The sequence below is a fragment of the Rhineura floridana genome, chromosome 4, assembly GCF_030035675.1.
Source record: "Rhineura floridana isolate rRhiFlo1 chromosome 4, rRhiFlo1.hap2, whole genome shotgun sequence".
Taxonomy (NCBI): domain Eukaryota; kingdom Metazoa; phylum Chordata; class Lepidosauria; order Squamata; family Rhineuridae; genus Rhineura; species Rhineura floridana.
The window spans coordinates 145,979,063-145,990,597 of NC_084483.1; the positions used below are offsets into that span (position 1 = coordinate 145,979,063).

General features: G+C 43.7%; 1 pseudogene; it reads right to left on the reverse strand.

Annotated features, from left to right (window-relative positions):
• Positions 1–3,626: 3,626 nt before the first annotated feature.
• Positions 3,627–5,086, reverse strand: LOC133384464 (hemojuvelin-like; annotated as a pseudogene).
• Positions 5,087–11,535: the final 6,449 nt, after the last annotated feature.

Sequence of the window (11,535 nt, forward strand, 5' to 3'; positions counted from 1 at the left end):
AAATGCATCTTTGCATGATGGTGTGATGCCCACTGCCCACATTGGAGCCAATGGAGTGTAACAAATATAGACCAATCACCACACCCCTTTCTTGGCAATGGTGGTAGAGAGATGGTTGAAGAACAATTGCAGGTATTCCTGAATGAGACCGATTATCTAGTTCCATCACAGTCTGGATTCTGGTTTTGGAACAGAATCAGCCTTGGTCACCCTAATGGATGACCTTTAACATTAGAGAGATGGGGAATGTGACCCTGTTACTTCTGCTCAATCTCTCAGTGGCATTTGATACCATCAACTATGGTAACCTCCTGGACCAGCTCAGTGGGATGGGTATTGGAGGCACTGTATTACGGTGGTTCTGCTCTTATCTTCAGGGACTCATCCGGAGAGTAACTTTGGGTGAGTGTTCCTCAGCCCCCTGGCACTTGTGCTATGGGATTCCTCAGGGTACTATATTCTCCCCAGTGCTATTCTACATCTATATGAAGCCTTTGGGAGTGGTCATTAAAAGTTTTGGAGCAAGGTGTCAGCAATATGCTGATGGCACACAGCGCTATTTCTCCATAACATCTGAATCAGGAGAGGCTGTGAATGCTCTGGATCATTGTCTGAATGCTGTAGTGGGCTGGATGAGGGCCAATAAACTTGCCTGAATCTACGAAAGATGGAGGCTCTTTGGGTAGGTGGTTCCCATGTCTGGGAGATAGGTGGTTTACCCATTCTGGATGGAGTTGTGCTCCCTCTGAAGGACCAGGTCCATAGCCTAGGAGTAATCCTGGATCACTGTATGTGGGGTTGCCCTTGGCCCTGGTTCAGAAGCTCCAGCTGGTGCAACATGCAGCAGCCAGAATGCTGATGGAGGCACATGGCTGACAACATGTTACACCTCTTTTAAAACATCTGCACTAGCTGCCCATTCATTACTGAGCCATTGTATTAATTTACAAAGTCCTGAACAACTTAGGAGCAGAGTATCTTAGGGACCATATCCCAACTCAATCACTGAGATCATCTGCATGAGCGGCTTTGGTTGTCTCCTGAGTTGGCAAGGCTCATTTAACATGGACACGAAATCGAGCCTTCAGGGTAATTGGCCCAGTTCTTTGGAATGCTCTGCCAACAGTGTTTCAAACGGCACCCACTGTTTGAACTTTTAAGCACCTGCTGAAAACCTTTCTGTTTTGCCAAGCTTCTGCGGCAATTAAGAATAGGCTTTTTTTGCAACAATTGAATTTTGTTGTTATTGTATTTGTATTTTTTTAATCTATGGTTGTTGTTGTTTTAAATATGTTGTAAATCACTCTGATGTTTTTAATGAAATAGCAGTATACAAATATTTTTATAAATAAAAAATATACTTAGAACATCCAGATAAGTTCACCCTTCTTCTGATAGTTGTGTTTTATTATCCTTATTTCTATACAAAAAAACCCTCATGTATAGTCAGACCACAGATTCACCAGGCCCTTATTTTTTCAATGGCATGGTTTGCATGACATCGGCTGCTTTTACACTGCACTTTATTCTGTTATTCTGACAATTTCTTACCTGGTAATTTGAACATTATATTTGTCTTTGCAGCCCTGGGCTCCTGCTGGGAGGAAGGGTGGAATATAAATAAAATAATGAATGAATAAATAAATATATAAATGAATCTTTCCCATGACATGCAAGCTAGTTCTGGAATACTAGTGGAATATAGTGCAAGTTTAGCTATAATTTTCATGATAAATAATACAAGAAATAATCTGTTTGCAAACTTGGGAACCTGGAAAATCACAGGAGTTTTCTGCTAGCTGCAGCTGCTCATGTGCATAGAGTTCCTGCCCTTTAGGCACGGGTTTTTTTCCTGATGAAAATTGTACTGGTATTCCAGCGTAGGTGCGGAACTCCCACACACACTCTTGTGTCTATGCAACTAAAAAGTTTGTCAGATGCTAAAGGGAGAGGGATTGCATAGCAACAGGATGAGATCTTTGGCCCCCTAAACAGTGGGGAACTACAACGTGCCTGTGTTTAATGGGTGAGGGATGAAAACAAGATGTCGTTCATTGCAGCCCATATGAAAGCAATTTGCGCAAAATGTCAGAATATGACTGAAAAAGCTACTGTTCCTTAACGCAACAGGTACTGCATTGTGAAAGAAATTATAGAAATCAGGACAGAAGGGCTACCATTTTAATCTGTTAAACTAACACAATAAGCCCCATGTCTGAAAGGAGCCATGGTAAATCAAAGTACCATGCCACATTATGGCTTACTGGGACTGCATGAATGTGCAGGCTCATGGAGAGGAGCTTACAGTCACTTTGCTCCTCTGCAGTCTTTTTTACTCTTGGGCTAAGCTAAGCTAAGTCAAGGTATGTTCTTGGCTACAGGTCATGGTTAATGAGGAGAGAGCTTAATCACAACTCTCAGTTGGGACAACACACTAGAGCAAACATTGGCATGGCATTCAAAAAGGACCAGGGAGGAGCAAAGTAACTGGTAAGTCATTGTGTTGTGCAACATGCTATGTCGTGTGAACCAGGCCCCTGACTAGTGGCCTTAGGCTGAAGTCTTTCCCAGCTCTATTACATAAAACCGGAGGTGCAGTGACTGATTACTGCTGGCACTGGATGCAGCATACAAAGCAAGATGTGTGCTATTCCTTTTCTCCCTCTCCCTCCTCATTAATCACAGGCTTCCAACAAAATCACATTTGAAGCAAAAACTCAGATGCCAGTTCATTTTAACAACCTGACATTCCAAGTTATTGTGTAGGGGTAGCCCTTGCAGAAGGAATGGGGAACACCTGTGACCTTCCAGATCTTTTTGTGCTTCAATTCCCATCACCCCTGAACATTGGCTATGCTTACTGGAGGACCACAGCTATTCCCCATCCCTGCCTTCAATATTTAAGGAGTTTCTGGTTTCAGTTTTGGTTATGAATGATTCACTGCAGAAGCTTGGCACAGAGTAGTTTTCCCAAAATACTGCCGTTGCAAAAATAAAACTTTAAAGTGACACGTGTGTGTGTCTGTGTGTGTTTTCAGTAGATAACTCTGGTGGAGCAAAACGAGTTTCTAAGAAAGAATGACATCTTATAGTGTTGAGTGGATTCTCCAGGTTTCTAAGGCTATCTGAAAAGGTTAAGCACCAGTTGCTACGTTCCTCCCAACTCATCCTCTCCCTAAAAAACAGCCTAAAAGCCCTGGGTGTCCAACTCCCTTTGTTTCAGTCCATTTCCTGAAATTTACTGGTTACTAGCACATTCTTGCTTGTCTTCAAATTCAGACTTTTAACCAAGTATGTGCCCAGAGTTTGGGGGATTTGGGGGGGGGGAACAGGACTTCTAAACTCCATTATCACTGGGATGCATGGGAATTATACTTTCCAGTGCCTCTCATGTCAATTATTTGATCAGAGAGGGGATGGGAAATTACAATTCCCATGTATCCCAGTAGCAATGGACACTTAGGGGTTCAAGAAGCATCTAGGCCTTAGGTTTGTGGCCTAGAAGGCACCAAGTGGGGAGAAAAGACTAGCAGGAAAGGCTGGTGACAGGTTTTCCTATGTCCACCAACATTCCAAGCTTTCTTGGAAAACTATTAGTTTAAAAAAAACATGTTGAGCTGCGAAAGCTCATCCTTCAATGCTTTTAAGGCCCTGACTTTGCTCACTGATGCCTTCATGGGAAGCCAACCATATTTGCTGGCCTCCTGGTCTCACAGAATACAAACAGTTATCAACAAAGAGAAACTTTTAAAAGTACAAGTGATATACTACAATGACTGACATGAAGACAAGGAGGGATGAGCTGCCGGGATGCAGAGCTCTGCCAGTATGGAAGATACAGACTTTCTTAGGATCTGGGCAGAATACTTTGGCATCTTCTAACGCACTGTGTGCAGCCAGAGTAAAGTTGGCATCACCCGAAGTCACCAAGTCAAAGATGCACGACTGAAAGTAGGCATCCTCAACTGGTAATTTCTCCTTGCACAACAGGCGGGCTTCCTCTTGGGTGAGGTTGCCATTGCTCTGGCAGCACTTGCTTCGAGAGATGTGCTGACTGGGCGAGCAGCCTCCCACGCAGAGCTGCAAATCTTGTTCATCTGTGAAGGAGAGAGCCACCTCCTTGGCTATCTGAATGGAGAAAGACAGGTGTTTGCCTATCTGGCGCACAGCAATAATGGTGCCAATGTACGTCGCTCGGATCTCCACATGCCACCTGGGTGCGCGTTCGTGGATGATCAAGCTGCTCCCTCCAGGCCTCTCACCTCCATTCATCGAACCATCCACGAAGGCTGCAGGCATGGTATTTCTGCATGGTAGACCTTCTCATCAATGCACTCTTCCATGTTCTTGCTAATGACGGTGGCATTTGATCCCTTCACCACAGGAGAACTGGTGGCCTGCACAAATAAATAGTTATTGTCCAGGAGCGGCCAAGAACCCTCCACTCGGCAGGTTTGAAATTCATCACTGAAGGTCCGCACGTGGGGGTCCCCAAAGGTAGCGCAGTGCTGGTACATGGGAGGCTGTCCATGCTTGTGGGTAAAACTCCTCTTGTAGTCACAGATATCCAGGGATGCAAAGCCTTGGTGATTGCGTGCCGGCACAGGAGGCCACGGCGGTGAGGTTGGCCCCTCTTTGGAGCAATTGTGCTGGATCATGAGGTCTTCAATGCTGTAAACGGCAGAGTGGTACACGAGATTCCCACGGCAGGTGCGGGCTGTCCTCCGTGTGCAGCTGGAATAGGAGCGCAAAGCGTCGCACTTGGCAGCTTTCCTGTCAGGACCCTCCAAGTTATCTGTGGCAGCCAGGTACTGAGAGTTGCAGCGCACAATCTTGCAGTGGGAATTAGCTTGTCTAAAGAACAGGAGAAGGATGAGTGCTTTAATGAAGCCACAGCCATTTGTTGAGCAGGGTAGCCTCGTGCAACAGGCAGATTCCCCCATTCTGATCCATTCAGGGAAGAGAGATTTGGCTGATCGTCCTCACCATTTCTCCCCTGCACTGGTTCACTTCACCAGTCACCAACACTTGCACAGGATTGCAGGTAACAAAAATAAAGCATCCCAACTACCCTGCAGGGCCTTCTTGGCTACATCTCATAACCTGATAGATTTTTTATCTTATTCTACTTTAGCAGTAAAACCCATGGGGAAGGGCCGCCCTAGTGGGGGCCTTACAACTTTTGTATCAAAGTCCTGTAATCTATCGATTGATCTAATTCCCACAACTCTTCCACTTAATGTTCTGGTGTTGAGGTTAAAAGGACTATGGTCTGACTATATGATCTGTATTAATGTCTACCTTCCCCCCAACGTAAGTCACACTGATGATACTTCCAACCTTTGGGCCAGGTTGGAAGATGCTCTATCTTATTTGGAGACTAAATGCCCACATGATAGAATAATCCTTTGTGGAGATTTGAATGCCAGAATTGGTAACTCTTGGCCATATAACTTTATCTCCTCTGATCATAATCCATTAACTCATGATATCTTTTTGAATTATGGTTTACAAGATCAAAAGTCAAACACCCAGGGCCCTTTGCTAATCGAACTAGCTTCAATTCATTCTCTGGTAATCTTAAATGGTACTTCATTTGACTCATCTAAAGGCTCCTTTACTTATTGGACACCACATGGTGCCAGCTTAATTGACTATATTTTGGTGTCTCATAAGCTTCTAGAGGATATTATTGAATTCTCAGTAGACCACCGTGTTGAGAGTGATCATTTTCCACTCTCCTTAAGTCTGAAGATTGCTAATAATAATATTACACCCTTTTCTTCCTCTCAGGTCTGTCAAAAAGTAATGAAAAGAACCCCTTGGTCCGAAAATCTTATTACTACTTGCAATTCCCTTTTTAATAGCAGTTTATTTTATACTTTGCGCAAATCAGTTATTGACGATTCCCAAGACCCCTTTCCAGCCTTTCAAACCATCCTCTCTAATCTCAGACCCTTTTTAATTTGACATTATAACGGTCCGACTCACAATCCCAATATATCTACCTGGTTTGATCAGGATTGTAGAGTTGCGAAAAGAAACCTTAAGTCATCTCTTTCGCTTTTCCTGAAATTCAGGACACAGCAAACCTACCTGGCTTTTAAAATGACAAAGGCTTCTTAGAAAAGCCTCTTAAAGGAGAAAAAAGTTAAGTTTGCCGAATCAAGTTGGCAACGCTTAAGCTCAGCAATTTCTGAACATCAGGACCGTAAATTTTGGCAGATAGTCAAATTTGGAACTTCTTCTGCCAATAATTCCAATGCTGCACAGATTCCACTGGTAGTTTGGCACTCTCACTTCTCTAATCTTTATCATGCAAAAACATTTATTAATACTAATTCTTTCATGCTAAATATCGGCAACATGGCATCTTGGCCACCTGTTACCGCGAATGAAATAAAATCCCTAATAGATTCATTAAAAAATGGGAAAGCCCCAGGAGAGGACTTCCTACCGCCCGAGATTTTCAGACAATTTCCCGAGTGGTGGGCCCCTCTTCTGGCTCGACTTTTCACTAGCATTAATGACTCTGGTATGATCCCAGAAGGTTGGGAAAATAGTATCATCATTCCTATCTATAAGAAAGGAGATCCCTCAGCTCCTTCCAACTATAGGCCCATCAGCTTATTGAATGTAGTTTCTAAACTTTACAGTAAATTTCTGCTCAATAACCTGAATGACTGGGTTGACACTCATCAGATAATTTACCCAGAACAAATAGGCTTCCGAAAAGGGTCTTCTCCTATTGATCATTGTCTGTCCCTTTATTTTTTAGCGAGACAGAGCATTGCAGGCCCAACAAAACATCTATATGCGGCCTTTGTGGATCTTGCCGCAGCCTTCGATTCGATCGATAGGAATTTATTATGGTCCAAGTTATATGATCTGAACATCGATCCGCATCTACTCTATCTCATCAGAGCACTTCATATTAATACCTTTGCTCTGGTGAGAGATAGCAGGACAGGAGCCCTATCTGACCCAATAAGGGTGGAGAAGGGAGTTAAACAAGGTTGCCTGTTAGCTCCCCTTCTCTTTAATTTATTTTTGAACAATGTCATCACTGCTCTATCTGGCCCGCAATTTTTCCCACCATCCGTTGGCAGTAGGAAAATATCTGTGTTACTCTATGCCGATGATATGGTCCTCCTTTCCTTAACACCTCTTGGCCTACGAAGGTTATTAAATAATTTACAAATTTATTGCACCAACGAAAACTTAAAAGTAAACTATGTTAAAACAAATATCCTAGTTTTTGGAAAGAGACATAAAGGCCACCGCTGGCAGATGCCTGATACCCAGCTTGTGCAGTCCTGAACATATAAATACTTGGGGATACTATTTTCTGACACCTTATCTTGGAATCCTCATATACAATACATCAAAACTTTGGTGTCCAAAACAATAGGAGCTTTATTAAAATTCTACTGCACTTCAGGAGGCCATTTAATTTCACCTATTTTGAAAATCTTTAAAGCTAAAGTGATTCCTCAAATGCTCTATGGAGTAACAGTTTGGGGATGGGGAAATAATAATTTAAAGACCTTAGAATCTTCTCAAAATGACTTCCTTAGGCGCATTCTGTCATTGCCAAGAGGAACATCAGCTGCTATGATGCGTTCGGAGACCGGTATCCCCCCGATCTCTGCCCGTATTCATTTTGCACTTATGAAAGTTTTGAGATCGTTTGACTCTATTCCGGATGAAAAACTCCTAAAACTCTGTACTATTCAACCTTTGGCTTCCAAACTGTGGAATAACAATCTAGGGAATTTGATCTGTAACTATCATATTTCCCCTTGGGAATTTTATTCGACCTCAAACCCCATCCGCCTTCAAGAAGCCATTTTCCATCATTCCCATAAAGTTGATAGATTATCACTTATCAACTCAAAAGCTGCTCCATGGTTCTGGAGATTCAAGCTTGACTCTGAATGTTCACTTTACCTTTTATCCTCTCTCCCCATAGCCTTAAGACACGCCTTTACAGCCTTGCGTTTCTTCTCGCTGCCTAATGCAGTTAGAGAAGGTTGGCTTTCCGATACCCCTAATGTCCAAAGATTTTGTATTTGCGGTTCTTCTGAAGAAGATCTTCCCCATATATTATTCTTTTGTCCAATATATAATAATCCTCGAACTAAATTTCTTAGGAATGGGTTGTATTTTGACAGGTTGATCTCAATTGAGGAAAAAATAAAAATTTTAATGTCTGATTCTAACCCTGAGATCACGTACAATGTTTCGTTGTTCACCATAGCTGCCCGAAATCTAAGGGCCAATTTTAAAAGTTCACTACTCCCTGACTCTGATAACAATGGAGCAAATCCATAGTCAAATTTTAATAATGTGTTCTTATGTTTTGTGCTTTACAGTAATTTTATTCAGATTGTATTTTATTAGATTCTATTTTAATCTTGTATGTTGGTCTGTATAGATTTTGTATTCCGTTGGCCTTTGGCCCTGGAAATAAACTTTACTTACTTACTTACTTACTTAACAACCTGACATCATGTTTTCAATAAATTCAAGCTTCTATTCTGGTAGACTTCGCCACTGGGCTCATAGCTAAGCAGGAATTTGAACCTAAGATTTCCAAGCCTGTTCTGAACAAAAATGTCATTCACTGGTGTCATATTGGACGAGGCATTATGAAGTCTGCTGCAATGTGCCATTAAATAAACCATTTCTTAGTTGCTTGGTATTAGTATTGGTGTATTTTGCCACCAGATTTTCAAAATTCATAGTTAAAATACATTTTTGTTATCTTTTCAATAGTGAATAGATCAATGGGGGGAATCAGATTGTATGGCTAGGAAACACATCAGATTAAAGTATCATGGTGTCAGAGGGCAGCAACTGGGAGTTGGAAGTGTGGGTGTCTGCACATCTGGATTTTGTGTTGAGTCTCCTGAATATTGATAGGAGGAAACCCTGACTAGTTCTCCTGCTAACTTCTGAGATATCAACAAATACGGCCTCTAACGTTTTACTCTTTAGTAAATCTACTGCTCCCATGTGCTAAGTGCTAAACAGAACATAGAATTGACAAGAGCACTATCGCAAGGCACGATCTTGACCCCTCCATTTGTGAATGGCAGATTATGGAGGACCACTAATAACAGTAGAATGACATTTCCGTATCTCACTGTATCAAAGTTGTGTCAGTCAGCCTGGTTATGCTGCGTAGCCAAGGCACCAAGTTCAAACTGAGGAACATGAACCACAAAAACCAAAGACAGAGGTAATGATCACACAGTCTCTCACTATGAAGACAAGCAATTTATTCATTTTTTAAAATCAAATATTTTGCTAGCTCTCAAAATTGTTATTTTAATTAACACCCGAAATATGATTTTAATCTTCTTTTTTAAAAAAACCACTTTAAGTACTGAATTCACTATTTATGGGTGTATGTAGATTTCACTGTGATAATAAAACCTCAATACATCAAATATCTTTGCAAAACACTTCAGCAAACCCACAGATCTGCTAGTAGTGCCTTCTTTCATGGGACAAATGGCAGGATCACTGGGCAGTGGAGAAGAGTATAATCCCCCACCCTACCCCTGCTGTAGTTCCAGTCTGGATCCCCTGATGGCTCAATTTTTTTTAAAATGGGAAACAGCTGCAGCACTAGGGGACTGAAGAAGACCTGCCCTGGGAGTGAGTATCTGAGCATCTGGGTGCTTGCTCCTCACTCCTTTGGGTTGCTGTCCCTCGAGACAGCTGAAGTCCCTGGTAAGTGTTGCAAGGACTGGGACCCCGTGCATGACCCTTGCTCCAGAGAGAGGCTTCAATTAATCTTGCAGCCTCTTGCATCAGCTGCTGGCTGGGTCAGGAGGCATAAAAGCCCAGCTGCCCTTGGGCGGCAGGGTTGCCTCCGAAGGGGCAACACCAAAGGGACGTGCCCCTTGGGGAGTACCTTACGGAGTCCGAGAGCAAGGGCACTACCCCCTTCTATTACCTTTTTTAAAATTTGTTTTATTATTTTTCTGTTAAACCAATCTAGAGGAGATTGGTGGTGGGGAGGGGGTGTGGTGCATGTGTAGTTCCTGCACAGGGTGAGAGTCTGTGCACTGAACTGAATGATAGGAGAAAGTCACCAGATGCCTTCAGAGTGAGAGTCTGTAACTGGCAGAAGGCTGGCCCTCCCTGGGTGTGAGGCAGGAGGGGGAATAGATGGGCCCTGTCTGAAAAAGTTTGAATGGGTATGACTGTTCCCAATTCTTGCAGAGGCCTACTGGGATAATTGGCTCAGACAGGTTTGGTTGGTGGTCTCATGTTGGGTCCATATCAGGTGTTTAGGAGGAGTCTTAGTACGGAGGAACATGGGTGATGCCACCCCAATTTCAGTGATCACAGGTAGAGGGAAATATAGCCATGGGGATGTGGTGAATTATCATACAAGACAAGGGCAAGGCTTTCTGCGCCTTGTTCCTTGCTGTCACTCCTCTCATGGAGGGATTTCTCGTTGCTCATCTGCTGTGTCTACTGGCCCATATGTGCTGTTTTAACGCTAGATCGGTACACAATAAGACCACTCTCATCCATGATTTGATTGTGGATGAAGGTGCCAATTTGGTGTGCATTACTGAGACCTGGGTGGGTGAGCTGGGAGGAGTTGATCTGACCCAGCTTTGGCCACTTGAATACTCAGTGCAACACCAGCACAGGCTGTAGGGATGGGGGGGGAGGAGTTGCTCTGGTCTACAGAACTTTCATCTCTGTCACCAGGAAACCACTCTGTCTTGGAGCTGGCTGTGAGGGCCTGCACCTGGTGTCGGGTTGAGGAGACAGTAAACTAGGGTTGCTGCTGGTGTACTGTCCACCCTGCTGTCCGGCAGCTTCTCTGACCGGAGGCCATCTCGGCTGTGGTGTTGGAGGAGTCCAGAATGATAGTGCTGGGTGATTTCAATGTCTATCCTGAGCCTTCCTCTAGTGTTCCGGCTCAGGCCTTCATGGCTTCAGTGACAACTATAGGGCTGTCTCAAGTTGTCACTGGCCCAACACATAGGGCAGGGCACACCCTCAACTTGGTTTTTGCTCCAGATGGAGGAAGGTGTAGTCTGGAGAGGTGGTGGATGTCACTCCATTGTCATGGTCAGACCACTTCCTGGTGAAGTTTAGACTTATTGCTCCGATCCTTCCCTGTGGGGGGATGGACAGATTAAGATGGTTCGCCCCCAAAGACTAATGGAATCCATAGGATTCCTGAATGTCCTGGGGGAGTTCCCAATAGATAGAGCAGGTGACCCTGTTGAAGCCCTTGTCACGCTGTGGAACAGCGAGGCGTGTTGGGCTCTTGACACAGTTGCTTCTGAGCGCCCTCTCCAGCATTATGGAGCCCAGTTTGCACCTTGCTACAGCAGTAAGCTACCAGCAATGAAACAGGCTGGATGACAGCTAGAGCACAAGTGGTGAAAAACGTGCTGTGAGGCTGATCAGGCACAAGTAAAACATCATAACCGTGCCTACTGTGTGGCGATGAGGGCAACAAAGAAGGCCCACTTCTCTGCCTCCATCACATCCTCA